The 13070-nt window shown below is 49.6% G+C and overlaps 1 long non-coding RNA gene across 1 annotated transcript; it reads right to left on the reverse strand.

Moving 5' to 3' along the window:
* Positions 1–229: 229 nt before the first annotated feature.
* On the reverse strand, positions 230–6182 carry LOC118555054 (uncharacterized). Its single transcript, XR_004926778.2, has 3 exons — positions 5311–6182; positions 5072–5198; positions 230–1000 (listed from the first exon to the last, which is right to left on the reverse strand). It is a non-coding gene; the product is annotated as an uncharacterized LOC118555054 (long non-coding RNA).
* Positions 6183–13070: the final 6888 nt, after the last annotated feature.

Genomic DNA, 13070 nt, shown 5'->3' on the forward strand with positions numbered 1-13070 from the left:
TTAACATTATTATCTAAAATAGAGAAATAAAGCTCCTGTTACTTATTTTTATTCTTGAATTACAGGTGGTATAACGAGCTTCCCTGGGCTTTTCTGTCAAGTGTGGTGAATCTTTCCTGACTGCATTAGTAGTGGTAAACCCGGTGATGATGATGATGATGAATGTTATTCTGAAGAAATAAAGGGCAAAACTTTCACTGGTTTTATTCAGAAGTGTGCTCTTTCATATATTGCCGTTGGCTTTGTAGCCATGATCCACAGTAAAGTGCTAAAACTAGAGAATGTTATTTGCAGAGGTATACTGGTTAATAAAGCAACAAAGCCATTAAAATCTTAGTGGCATTTACATACAAAACATAAAGAAAAAATCTTAGAAAGCCCCAATATGATTTCTTGAAGAAAAGAGTATTGAAATAAGAAACCACAGAAGCAGATGTTTAATATTTTACAAATAAACTTTGGTGCACCATGAGCTTCTTACAAAGGAGCGCCTCAGGGAGACAGGACTGAACCATCACATACAAGGCTGAGATCTGGGGAAAAATCACGCCCAGGACATTTGCTTGCAAATGTTGGGTGAATCCGTGACAAACGAAGCAGCTCATGTCCCACTCTCCTTCGACAACACAATCCACACAGTCAGGAACTGCTAATGATATGGAAATCCAGCTACAAAAAAACCAATCCTAAACAAAATTATTTTTCATTGCCACGTGACCACTGCGCTTATAGCACCAACACAGCAACCCTTCGTTACGTTGTGATTTGAACAGGAGGGTGATGTCACAGAATTCTCCTCTTACTTTCCTTTCCAGCAAACACAACTAGCTCTCACCTGTGTAACACTATGAGGGGGTAACTCAGCAACAGTGTGGGTTGTAGCTTCAATGTGTGGGAGGGCCGGTGTCTCGTCTACGGCTCCAGTCAGCTTCATGTGGGTGGCTACTGCCACAGGCTGCTTCCCCTATGGGATCTTTTCCATACTGTGGCCAGAGCGATCCTTTAAAAATGTGAATAAGATCATGTCACTCCTCTAACCCACACACTCCATCAGCTGGCTCTGCATGTCTCTAAAGAGATAAAGTCTAAAGCCAAAGCCCTTGCAAAGCTGACAGCTTCCATGAGCCCTGTTTGCTATAGTCCTTCGTTTTCTCATTGTCATGTCATGTCTGTCTGTCTGTCTCTTTCAACTTATTTGTAGGTGCCTTGACCCAATCATACTTTGGTGGGGAAGTCACACCCTTAATTTCATGTCTCTTCACCATTTTGTCCATAAAGAGATTTAATGAGACAACTTAATCCATTCAGAGATTGTTAAAATAAGCCCCACCTTTAACTAGATCATTGCCCAAAGCTGAGTTTTCATTGGCTTTTTTCCCTCCAAGGCTTCCTCCAATATGTATTGCAGTGTTTGAGATTGAAAGTTCTCTCCCAAACTTACAAGTCCTTATGCAGATGTGATGGCTAATGAAGAAGGAATTTGTGGGCTCTTTATTTTTTTAAAATATTTTTTTAGATTTATTTATTTATTTTAGAGGGAGAGAGAGAGTGTGTGCAAGCAGGGGGAGGGGCAGAGGGAGAGAGAGAGAGAGAGAGAATCCTCAAGCAGACTCCATGCTGAGCACGGGGCTCCATGTGGGGCTCGATCCCAGGACCCTAAGATAGTCGGCTCTTTAGTCTGAGATTAGTTATGTATGCATGGAGTAATACTTAAATAATACTTCTGGGTGGATGCCTTATAGACCAAGTGTAAAATTCCCCACATTTCCCACTTAAATGGAAACTTAAGAGGGAACGGAAATGTTTCCTCTGACAAGACAGAATACATCTGTATCCAATTACAGTCTAATGGCAATAACTTGATCCTTCCCCAGAAAATAAATTGGGCCTTAGAGTATTTTAATTCCATTTATCCTGCTCTCATACCATACATGGTATTGTCTTCACACATTTTAATTCTATATTTTAACCCCATAATACATTATTATTTTCATACTATCTAGTCGAAGTGAATTTAGATTTACTCATATATTCGTCTTTTCTCTTTATTCGTCAGACACTTCTGCCTTTCTCTCTAAGGTCATTTTCCTACTGCTTAAAGCACATTCTTCAGAATTTCTTTTAGTGTGGGTTTGTGGGCACAAAGTGTTTCAGCCACTGCTTGAAATGACATGTCCTTCTTTTCGTCACTGTTGAGGGTTGCCCATTTTCTCATTTCCACACATTCACTGAGGACACCCCCTCTGTCTTCAGGCTTCTTTTCTCAGCTGTTTGGAAAGTCTGTGGTCAGTCAGTCTTTGGCCCCTTTGAACAGAGTCCATTTTCCCTTCTTTGGCTACTTTCTCTTTCTCTGTTATGTTGAGGTGAGGATATCTTTTATTTATCCTGCTTGAGACTCCCTGGGATTCCTAAATCCGTAGATTGATTTCTTTCATCAATTCTGGGAAATTATCAACCATTATCTCTTCAATTCCTGCTTCTACCCCATTGAATCATTTCTACCTTTCTGGGATTAAAACAACAAAAGTTTATACCTCTTTAAAACATACCCCTTTTTGATTTCCCCCCGTATTTTGTTACTCTGTGTCATATTCTGGGTACTTTCTCCCGATGCATCTTCTTTTTTAATAATTTCTCTCCAGCTGTTGTCTGTCCATTGACTTTAAACTCACCAACTGACTTCCTACTTTTGATTATTGCATTTTTAAGTTCTAAAATTTATTTTTGGTTCTTTTTAAATTTGGTCTGTTACTTTCCATGTTTTTTTCATTTTCCTGATAAAATGTTCAAGCTTAGAATTTATTTCTTTAGAATTATCCTCCACTCCTCTTACCTGACATCCCACATTGAAGCTCACAGAAATCCTGTTAGCTCCATCTTCAAAATATACCCAGAATAAGGCAGCATCTTATCATTCCTGCCACTGCGCTGCCACCTTGCTCTGAGTAGCATTGTCTCCCACTTGGATTTCTGCAGTGTCTCCTCACTGGTCTCTTTGCTGCCCACCCTTGTCCCCGCCCGTCCATTTTCCACCTGTAGCCAGAGAGATCCTTTTATAGGACATGTCAGATTCTGTCATGCCTCTGTGCTAAAAAGGTATGGCTAGCCCTCCATTTCAGAGTAAAAACTGAAATCCTGGTGATGACCTGCAGGGTTTCCTAATTACCTCATGTCCCAGTCTCTGGCTCTTCCTTCTAACCGACGCATTCTTGGCGCACATACCCCAAATTACTAACTCCTTCACCAACTCCAATCCTGCTTTAATGCCATCTCCTTGGGAAAGCCCACCCTACCCTCTTATTCTCCATCCAGCATGCAACACTGCAAATCCTCCTGTATTTGTTTTTTTCCCCAAAGCATGGATTACCTTCTGTCATAATATCTATTTTTCTCATATATTATCCTTGACAATATGTCCCTCAGCCAATAGAATGTTAGTTGTACAAGTGTAGGAATTATTGTTTATTTTGTTCATGCGTGTATCTCATGCACCTAGAATGGTGCCTGGAATATAGGTACCTCACACATTTGTTCACTGAATATGTGCACTAATTACTTATTTAATTCATTCGACTCTCTCCCCAAATGGAATCTTTACAAAATCCATATATACTATCAGTGTGGAGAACTAATAACAATACAGTGACAGCGAGGTTTTGTCCTGAGCGGGAGGCCCAGCACCCCTCCCCTTCATCCTCACAGCGTTCCTCGGAGGCCTCTGCCCAACTCCAGGATTCTGTGGAATAAGCTGGAAATCCCTGGCCCACCTGTACTTAACACGAGGGTTGTTTCGATAAGCTAATACACATCGCAGCCCCCTGTGAAGCCCTGACACCCGGTGGCATGCATCAGGATGACAGAGAAGATCCAGCCAGTCCTCTATCCAGTTAACTTGGGGCTCCACACAGGGATGTGTGCTCTTGCTTCCACAGACCTCACCAGCTGGAGAAAGGCAGGAAAACAAGGGTGCGGACAGTAAAAACTGTTGGGGCTAAGCCCCCACCTGGAGTCACTAAGACCTCAAGACCCTCAGGACCCTTCTCTCCTTCTCTTCCTCTGGTGCGGGCTCTGCTGTCTTCACATATTCCTGGGTGGTCTGAGAAGCCAGCCTCTGCCGGTGGGTCTGTCCCTTCATTACCTCGAAAAGTACCCGCCCCAAGATCTGCATGTCCTGTAGTTGCTAACACTAACATGGTTTTTCTGGAGGCTGCTAACGCCATCCGACATGCAGCACTGCAAATGCTAGGCAGTGTGAAAACTCTGGATTTCTTTCTCTGCTGCTCTTAGCTGCTTCTTCTGAGACACTTGGGACTGGTTCCTCATGGACTGAGGCAGAGGCCATCGAAATGTTACAACCCCAAAGCATCTGTTACGGCTCAAATTGCATCCTCTGCTGCAGCCCTAACCCCTGGCATCAGTAAACATGATCTTATTTGGAAATAGGGTCTTCGCAGATGTATCAAGTTAAGATGAGGTCATTTGGGTGGGTCTCAATCCAATATGACTGGTGTCCTTATAAGAAAAGCAAAAGACACACAGAGAGAAGTCCGTGTGACAGCAGAGACAAAAATCGAAGTGACGCAGCAGCAAGCCAGGGAACAACAGGGATCCACAGCTGGCCCTAGAAGCTGGAAGAAGCAGGGAAGGAGTCTACCCAGGCTCAGAAGAGGGCATGCGGCCCTGCACTCACCTTGATTTCTGACTTCCAGGCCCCAGAACCGTGAGATGGTAAATGTTTGGTCCCCCAGTTTGTGAGACTTCATTACATGAGCCCTAACAGTGTTCATTCCCTACCACCTGGTAACAGGTCCCAAGAGAGAACCCAAACACCTTGACTCTCTTGCCATAGAGTGATTTCCCCACCTTCCTGTCTCCATCCCTGGAAACTTCCTTGAGGTTCCAGGAGACATCTGCTGCCCTTGGTATTCAAAAGCAGGAATCCTGGGGTACCTGAGCCCAATGACCAGTTCTCAGAGTAGAAAGTATGATTGCTTCCAGAACCCTACTGTATGCCCTTGTGGAGAGACTCCCGGCAGCTTGCCCTGGCACGCGAGTGTTCCCACTCCGGTACCTTACAAGCTGCACGACCTAGATACGGACAAGGGCTGGCTCATGGATGACTCCTGCGCGCACTTCACCCCCACATTACCCTCGCGCAATCAGATACGTTCCACAGGACGTTCCTTCAGCACGGAAGCCTGTGAAAGTGAATTGAGAGGGGAAAGAAATGCAAGGACTGATATCACATTTAAAATCATTTTCTTCCTTAAAATTTTAAACAATGATACATAGAGAGAAGAGAAGCAGTACCATCCAGAGATTTACGTCTTCTAGTGAAGAAGCACGGACACAGTTCCCCAGAGCTCAATGTGACTCTCCATTTAGCAAAAAACGTCTTCAGCCCCGAAATCCCTCGGGGATTGACTATGTCAACCTGTCCTGCGGGGGAAAACGCAATCTTAAAAAACAATCCCCAAATCCTTTAATGTTTCCATGGCTTTTTTTTTTTCTTCTCCTCCTAGCCTTTCCTTTCTATTAGTAAAACTGAGCTATATCCAGCCCTCCAGCGCGAGCCGTGGGCAGGCTGAGGACCTGCTCGCCCAGCGCGCACGCACGTTACCGCAGGCTCGGGGCCCGCAGCGCCTTAGCTGATCAGCGCGGAGCGGAGCCGAGCGCAGACGTCAGAGGGGCTACAGCCCAGTCCTCACGCACGAATACGTCTTGGGTCCTGAGTTCCCTCCCTCCGCACGCCGAGGAGTGTGATAGAAATGAAGATGTATACTGTGCGCTGAGGTATCTGTAAGATACACACGCATTTAAGAAGAAATTATAGGTAGTGCATGTTTTCCAGACTCAATCCTTGTACAGGATGACTGTGTGTCTTTGTGAGCGTGTACGCACGGAGGGTGCGCACACACACACACACACACACACACACACACGAGTACAGTACAGTCGCCTGAAGGGAAAGGAGGAGACGACACATTCCACTTCTCCCTTTAGGACGTACACAGTGCAGTCCTCATTTCGGGGTTCCCCTCCCCTGTGGGCAGTGCGACAAGCGAGGTCTATTGTTTACTGAGCCCCCGCCTGCGCGCCCTCCAGTCCTTGCTGTCTGCTCGGCGGGAGGGGACCCTGCCCCTCTGCGCGGACTCCGTGCGTCTCCCCAGCAGGTGGACGTGCGGGACCGATTCCTAGATCAGGGTGCGTCTGCGCCTCCAGGGCTGGGATCCAGGCTGCACCCTGAGAAGCACTCCGGAGCCGCAGGGGCGGAGCCAGCTGCTGGCAGGCGCCTCCCACCGAATCCCACCCTTGGCGAATGTCAGCGCCGGCCCCACTTCAGCATCCTTACCGGGTCCATTTCCTCCTCTCCACACGGGTCCTACTCCTTTTTCTCCCCACTGATATCCATTGACATCTGTATCTTTACATATTTGCAAAATGTATCATTTTTCTCTCTTGGATGCAAAAAGTGAGCCAAGAATTACCTGGTAGCATTCAGTATGTCTGCCCAATTTTGTATAAAATAACCTTTTGAATTAGGACTAATTTTGACTTATTTTATGCAATATGCAGCCTGCTTAAAATGGGATCTTCCACTGAAGTCTATCAATCAGCATGTTAATACATAATACATGTTATTTATTGCCCCTAATCTAGGTTTGCAAAACACAGTTATCATTCATATCAGAATATGGGCTTAGACATGAAATGACGGAGGTTATATTTGAAATGGTGTCCTAAGGCTACAATGTCCTCATGCCAATTTCTTTTGTTGTTGTTGTCATGCACCCAAAAATTGCTGGATGCTACATTTACTATAAAAGATGTCATCCTGCACATCGATGGTCCACAGTCCTGGTGACGCAAATGAACGAAGCTGTGAGTTTCTCCTTTCCATGTCACCCTCCTTCGGCCCTCTTGAGCCCTCTCTTCATGCCTCACTCCTCCACTGTTTTCATCTCTCTATCCTTGCTGGAGTGAAAGAATGTGGGGAATTCAGGAATTGATGTGATCCCTCCGTAAGGTACATCACCTGTCTCCCTTAGCTGGCAATAGTCAACTTATTAACTCCTATGGATGAAGGTCACCCACAGGCAGAGAGCTTGTCCCACTGTAAAAATGCACCCCACTTACGGTGTGGTTGCAGCCATCCACCTGAACACAGCGGTGATCCTCATGGCCCAGGCAAGCAGACAGCCTGCTCCCCTGTCGCAGTGTGTAGCCTGGGTCTCTGGCTCCAGACAGAGCTGGAGATTAGAAAGGTCTGGAATTGGAAAGAACGGACACAACAACTTTGCTCCTGGGTGTTATTTATGGCCATCGAAGAAGTTTGGAGGAATGGAGGCCACCGGGGAAAAAAGGATTTAAAATTATTATGAATTTGCAAAAGATTAGGCCATGGTCTTTGTAGCTGCTTTACTCCGATGATGCTGTGCTCTGGGCACCCACTTTTACTTGAAGGAGTTGTGCTCTGAGAAATGTCCATGTGAGCCCGCAGAGGCTGCCCAGAGAAGTTCCGGGAGACAGGGCAGGTCTATCAGGGAAGCCCCTGAGACCAGGTTTCCGAGTGCCCAGTTTACCAGCTTGCAGAACCTTGCCGCTTCTGCGTGGAGGACCCACGTGAATATATGTGGCTGCTCCCAAGGGACGTTTCAGAGACCTGGCATGTGTTTGTGTGTCCACCTCCGGAGCTGGGACCCCCTCCCCTACCCAAAGCTTGATCCCTGGGCTTCCCTGTGAAGTTGCTGGGCCATCACCAGTGGTTGAACCTCTGAAGAAAATAAGGAAGGGGATCCTGGGACATCCCCCCTGTGAGTCAACCTGCGCCTCCCACCTCCCAGCACTAAGAAGTGCTAACTGGCTGGATTGTTTGAGGACAGGCATTAATTAGATGTATCAGCACCTATTTATCTTATTAGAAACCTGCGTGCCCTCGGCATTAGAATGCAGAAGCATGCAGGATTCCTGCCACCCCAGACTGCTTCTGCTGCTGACGCATTTGCTTCTTGATTTGCATTCATAGCTGGTGCTCTGGTTTGTGTCAATAACACCCCCCACAAAAACCCGGGGGAGCAGAAGCTGCAGCTATGCACCAACAGCCCCCACCAACACGACCTCTGATCGATCGTGTCGCAGCAGCTCGACCTCTCGGCCAGTGCCCCCCGACCACCCCATCTGCCTGCAGACGCCCTCGGTTCTTGTGTGCGGCGCTGGCGGACCCGCACAGGTGCCCCGCGGAGCGCGAGGGCCGGCGACCTGGGGTCCCCCTGCGCGGCCGCCCCCAGCGCGCACTGCGCACGGCGCTCGCAGAGGTTTGCAGGCCTGCGGCCGGGCGGGGGGGGCCTCTCAGCAGCCCCTTCGCCGCGGGGAGGGGGAGGGGTGCTGGGCACGTGCGGGCCTGACAGCCCGGCGGCTGGTTTTATGGGTCTGATAATAAAAATCCCATTAGGCTCCTCTCATTGAGAAAAAGGAGCAGGAGAAAAAAAAGCTGTGTGTGTCACCGCGGCATTGACGCAGGCGGCTCTGACGCCAGCAGCCGCGGGCGGGGGCGCGGGGGGGCGCAGGGGACCCGCGAGGGGCGCGCGAGGGCCGGCCTCCCCGGCGCCGGAGCCCCGCCGTCGCTGCTGCTGCCGCACCCCCTGCAGGTGCCCCCACCCGCCGCGCCCTCCCCGCGCCCCTCTGCGCCACTGCGCCCCTGCCCCCTTCTGTCTCCCCACAGCCTCCACACCTTCCTCTGTCGCACCCCCACCCTGGCACCAATCTGCAGTCCCTTGTGCCACACTTGCAGGACCCTGCCGACCCCGAGCATCCCTAGCAGCCCCCTCTCCCCTTGCCAGGGAGAGCGGGGGAGGGGCAGGAGCGGTAGGAGAGGGGAGGGGGCCGGCGGAGGGGGAGGGATACCCGCAGTCCCCAGAGGAAAGGTGCTCTAGCTGGGGGTGGGGAGAGACCACGTTTTCCAGGCCGCTTATCTTGATGCCCAGGCCCCCAGGAGACGCCATCGCAGGAACCCCGTGCAGACCCGCGGTGCCCCCAGACTTCGTACCCAGCCACCTCTCCGGCAAGTGCCCATTGTTCATGGCCTGAGAACCTACTAGAGTCAGGGTTATTTTTCGGTTAAAAAAGCCATCAGGACAGGAAAAAACATTAGTGGTGCTGTGCCCTGAGTGTGCGTGTCTGATCCAGGGCCCTGTGCCCGCGTCCACGTGTGTTTCCTCATGGAAAGCTCTGGGCCTTAACGCCCCAGCGACCTGGAGGAGCCGGGAGCGGGACGCCCACCGCCAGGCCTGTGTGGGGCGGTGGGCATCCACAGCCCTGCAGAGGGGTGCTGGGCCGACACAGATTTGTGACCTAAAATAAACGCTGCTTCTCTATGAGAACGAAACCGGCAAAGGTGCGACTGCATGAACATCTGGATTTCCAGAGCCGTGGGTTTTTCCACACTCTCCAGAACAGAGTAACTTTGGCCATTTTACTCCTTTCCAAATGTGCTACAAAATTCATCCTATAGGATAGGCTTGAACGCGGTAGCCACAGTTCAGCCCCCAGCTGTAAGTTCCGACCCTTCTGCTCTCACATCCACTTGATGTGGTTGATATATTACCCGTGATACTCTGACGGCATGGAACTTTCCAGCCCACGCAGTAGGCAGCACCCTCACTGGTAGAGAGCGATTCTGAGAAAACTTAGGACTGTCTTCTCACGGCTGATAAAATGGCATTATGCCCAGAATTAGAAACAGGAATGTCTGAGGCTTGCAGGCAGGTATCAGGAGAGCATGACTCACAATAGCCAAAAGCTGGATACAACGCAGATGTCCATCAGCTGGGGGACGGATGAACAAATGTAGAGCCACTCAAGGGAGTATTAGTCACCCATAAAGAGGAGTGGAGTTCTGACAGGAGCTGTGGCACAGATGAACCTGGAGGACATTATGCTACATGAAATAAGCCAGACAGAAAAAGACAAGTACTGTATGTTGCCCCTTAGATGAGGTCCCTGGAGTCATCAAATCGACAGAGACAAGAAGGAGATGGTGGGAGCCAGGGGTGGGGCCGGGGTGAGTGTTTAATGAGGACAGAGTTTATGTGTGGGATGCTGGAGGGATCTGGAAGTAGACAGTGGTGATGGCCTCAGCATTGTGAATGTAGGAGATGGTACTGAATTGTACCCTTAAAGACGACTAACACGGTACATCGTGTGTTAGATGCATTTATCATAATAAAAACTAACATACAAACAAAAGTTTCTCTTGGAAAGGATATCTCTCCCAGGAGTCCTCTTCAAACCACCACCTGTGACAACAGCGCCCCTCAGGCATGGCGTCCACCGCCACCAACCCCCGGGAAACGCACCTGTTGCTGCCTTAAAGCCAAAATGAGAGCAGATACTGAAAGTCACTGAGGGCTTTCCCGTCCTTTCATATTTTGCCAAAACGATTGTTATATCTGTTTGAGAATGTTTGGGAGTGGACTGAATTCTTATACCTTCTGGATCTTTCTTTGCTAGTGCCTTGCCGTAGGCACCGCGAGACACACCCCACTCCCCACAGTGCCACAGACACACAGTAATATCATGGATTCTTTGAAAGAAAAATGATTTCATCATCTGTGGTTATTGCTAACCTAAGTTGTAGTAGCTTCTTACTGCTGCTGACCACAAACTTTGCGGCTTGAAACGACACAGATTTCCCATCTTCGAGTTCTGGAGCTCAGAAGTCCAACGCAGTCTCCCTGGGCTACAATCATGGTGTCAGCAGGCTGCCTGTGTTCCTCCTGGGGGCTCTGAGAGACCCATCCCTGCTTTTTCCAGCTTCCAGTGGCGCCTGCCTTCACCGGCTCCTGGCCCCTCCTCTGTCTCTGTCTCATCTTAGCCGGGAGAAGTTCTCCCTAAAAGAATCATGTGATTAGATTGGCCTGGCCTACCCAGAAATTCAGCTTATTCTCCCCGTCCCAAGGTCCATCTCCATGTCCACAATCACACTGCCATGTCCCCTTTGCCATGGCAGGTGCCACACTCACATGTTCTGGGGACGAGGGCACGGACATCCTCGGGGCTGTGATTCTGCAGACCACACTAAGGCACCTGTTTGAGCTCCAGACTTGATACGAGGGGATATTGCTCTGAGTCAGCCGGGAGGCCCCAAACCAGCTTGCTCTCCACTTACAAATATTCAGGGCAGAAGGACACCAAGGTTCTCCTGGGTGATTGCTTTCTCAGTGGCTTCACGCCTGTGTCCGAGTCTGGGATGTCGCTCTGGTATCTCCCTTTCCCCTGAGCAAGGGGTTCTCCTTGCCTCTTGTCACAATGGCAGCATTTCTCGGAGGGGTGGCAAATCTTGCCTGGGAGCTCCTCTGTGCAGTTGGGGCCCCTGGGGGCCCTGCACATTATATAGCCGGTTGAGACGGCGGTTCCCATGGTGGCCACTGCTAAGGGCACGGAGTCTGGGAAACAGGGCGCTGGGTGTCAGGCTGTAATTCTTCTCCAGGGGCAGAAGGGGTGGCTGGCTTCTGTGGTCCATCTCAGCCGCGCCCTCCGCCTCCCCTCACGGCTGGGCCTTCTGCTCCTGGGCTTGTCCCCTCCCCACACACACAGTCCAGCTGTGTCCTTCACACGCCTGTCTGCTTGGCCTCTCAGGGTCCTCACCGTCTTTTCCTCTGAGTGCAGCCATGACGAAATCATTTTTAGAAATGTATTTCCTCATTTTTTAGGCTTTGGTGCAAGGCTGGGAGACCAGGACATATTCTCAGTTTGCTCTAAACACTTGTCATCTTGAGCTGATTCCGGGGGGTAGGCGGGAGGGGCAGCTGCTGGACCTCTGGCACGCCAGACACTGTCCCCTTCTCACTCAGACCCCTTCGATGCCCATCTGCTGCCTTCGGGCAGACCTGAGTACCGATCCCAGGGCCCCGTGCTACCTCGGCTTCCTGGTGCTGGCAGCCTCAGCCCCAGCCTCGCAGGCCTGCCCACTGCTCACCTTCTCTCTGTCTCTGGAAGCTCTTCCTCTCTTGAGCACCCTCACCTAGAGCCACCGCCCACCCTCTCCACTGTCCTCTCTCCTGGCTAGGGCCCACTCTGTTTTGAGGTCCTACTAGAAAAACCACCTCCGAGATACCTGCTCTTACTGTTCTCCATCCCATCCCCAAAGGCACAGCTTCACTGTGATCTGTGGACTTTTCCTTCATAGCTCCCAGCGCAGCCTGCACGTACACGGGGACATAGGTTATGACCTTCACCGGCCCGGGGTACACTCCTCCAGGAGCTGACCACGCTGCTGATTTGCAAGCCGCGCCCCAGCGTGTGCAGCTCTGTACCTGGCTGGTGGCGCCGTGTTTTCTACAAGTACGCAAATACATGCCAGGGATGGTGGCAGCTAGACCGAGCTGGGACACAGATAGAAGGGGGCGCTTGTCTGTGCGGCTGATGCTCAGCTTCAAGCTCCTCCCTACCAGCCACGGCGCTCGTCAGCTTGAGGGATGTGAGCAAGGTGGGCCCCCAGCCCTGTTCCTACAGGCCGGTGTAATCCCTGGTCGAGCTCCTGCATTTCTGTTTGCTTCCTTTTTTTCTTCCCACATTCACTAGGGTTCCCATCTCTGTCCCCTACGAACTCTGCTAACTGTACTGTTTCCTTTCCCGATTACTTGCAGTGGAAATATTTTGTTAGCTCTTTCCAGCATGTATTTGGGCTACATGTGTCTCAGGATATAAAAGACAATTGACGGACAAAAGCAACTTTTTTTGAAGGCACCTTGATACATTTGCAATAAATTAAAGATGTTTATTGCCGTCCTTACTTGATTTGTGTAGAATTTCCTTTGATATGCAGTTTCCCATCTTTGATCTTTGTTCAAGTGGAACATGCGCTTATACGTACCATAATAATTATTTTACAACACTCATTGTGTACATTTGTGTTTTAACATTGCCATGGTGACCAAAATAAGTAATTGAAAAAAATTCTGATCAAAGATCAAATTATAAATGGGTTACATGCTGGAACTGTATATACTTTTATTTGTACATTAGTCAAAATCTTTACATTTCTTAATGGAAAATTCTAGACTTACAGG

Source organism: Halichoerus grypus, chromosome 9 (assembly GCF_964656455.1).
Source record: "Halichoerus grypus chromosome 9, mHalGry1.hap1.1, whole genome shotgun sequence".
Classification (NCBI taxonomy): domain Eukaryota; kingdom Metazoa; phylum Chordata; class Mammalia; order Carnivora; family Phocidae; genus Halichoerus; species Halichoerus grypus.